This window comes from Cololabis saira, chromosome 5, assembly GCF_033807715.1.
Source record: "Cololabis saira isolate AMF1-May2022 chromosome 5, fColSai1.1, whole genome shotgun sequence".
In the NCBI taxonomy this organism is placed as follows: domain Eukaryota; kingdom Metazoa; phylum Chordata; class Actinopteri; order Beloniformes; family Belonidae; genus Cololabis; species Cololabis saira.
In genome coordinates this window covers 4,505,777-4,507,494 of record NC_084591.1, presented here as the reverse complement: position 1 = coordinate 4,507,494, position 1,718 = coordinate 4,505,777, and the positions used below count along the sequence as shown (strand labels likewise).

Sequence of the window (1,718 nt, the reverse complement as noted above, 5' to 3'; positions counted from 1 at the left end):
TTCACCTGTTTCAAGTACATTTTCACTTGAAATAAGTAGAAAAATCTGCCAGTGGAACAAGATTTATCTTCTCATTACAAGCAAAACAATCTTGTTCATTGGCAGATTTTTCTACTTATTTTAAGTGAAAATCTACTTGAAACAGGTGAAAATGGTTGTTTTTGAGTCTTGTCTTAAATGTAATGAGATTTTTTTTTTACTAAAAATGAGACATTTTAACTAGAAATATTCTTGAGATTTTGAGTTTCTGCAGTGTAAAATAACTAGTGAAATCGACCATGTTGTTCTAATTTGCATTTGTAGTTATTCTATATGTATTAAGTAATAGAATAATCAATAGAAATAGACACAGAGTAATTCCACAAATGTATTTAAAAAACAAACATTTACATTTTCCCTTGAAGCCGAGGTGTGGCGACTGCCGTACCTTCATACCCAATTGACGCCCCTGCGTGGCCATAAATGACCTTCTTACTGTAAATCCTGTGGGAGCAGCGACGGTGGTACTCTGTATTGTCCACATTTTTGTTTTTGGCTTCATTTTTATTAAATAAATAATGACATGGTGAAATGGAATGGACTTTGTGATTGTGGCAGGGTGGAGGAGCTGCAGCCACTCAGGCTGATTAGGGCACAGGTGGGCCCAATCAGCCTCTCCACCCTGCCAGCCTTCATAAGGCATGGCTGCACAAACACTCAGAGGCTTCGTCATCCTGTCGGTCGGGCCCCGTGGCACTCACACTGCTACAGTGGCGCCCAACGTGGGGCCCGAACCCACGACCCTGAGATTAAGAGTCTCATGCTCTACCGACTGAGCTAGCCTGGCCGACCCCTCTGGTCTGCCCTCTGGTTCCGCCCTTCTCCCGTCTCCAGAGCCCACACCCTACTGAAATACACAGAGAGTGATTAGACACACCTGTGTACCGTCAGCTGTTCCAGCCGCGTCACCTGTACGCCACTCCCCCGCACTCCCTCTCTCCCCTGCAGACCACGCCCCAATCCTGCACCCTGCCACAGTGATGAACTGAAATTATGTAGCTCTCTGTTGAGTTTGGAAAAAAATATTGAAAGACAAAATAATTAAGGATTACAATGCAAAATGATTTGAATATAATTTAATTATGCAGAGCGCTTTGGAGTAAATTTTCTTTTCTTTCTTTTCTTTTGTATTACTGATAAACTGGGTTATTTTTTGGAAGGTACAGGATCGGCAAAAATAAGCTTGGGCTTCAGCCTAAACTCCTTTTTCGGTTAGAGAGAGTTTGTGTTATTGTTTATAGCGTGAAACTGATTAGTGTATCATCAAAAAAAAAAAAAAAAAAAAAAAAAAAAAAAAAATATATATATATATATATATATATATGTATTTTATTTATATATAATATATAAAATATATATATTTATTTTATTTATATATATATAATATATAAAATATATATATTTATTTTATTTACATACATATATATATATATATGATATATGATATATATTTTATATATTTATTTATATTTTATATAAATAATGCATGTATATATATGCCTTAGCTATATCATAGTGCTTTCTTTTCCATTATGTTTTCACACCAACAAAAACAAAACATGCAATTTAAAGTGGAGTTACTAACTTTTGCACACGAGTGTATTCTTTGTCTTTGTATATGAAATTTCCTTTTTAGCATTTGCATTCATGGACTTTGTTCTCTCTCTCTCTCTCTGCTG

At 35.8% G+C, this 1,718-nt stretch overlaps 1 non-coding gene across 1 annotated transcript; it reads right to left on the bottom strand.

Moving 5' to 3' along the window:
- Positions 1-753: 753 nt before the first annotated feature.
- trnak-cuu (transfer RNA lysine (anticodon CUU)) lies at positions 754-826 on the bottom strand. Its single transcript has one exon. It is a non-coding gene; the product is annotated as a tRNA-Lys (tRNA).
- Between the last annotated feature and the right edge of the window lie 892 nt (positions 827-1,718).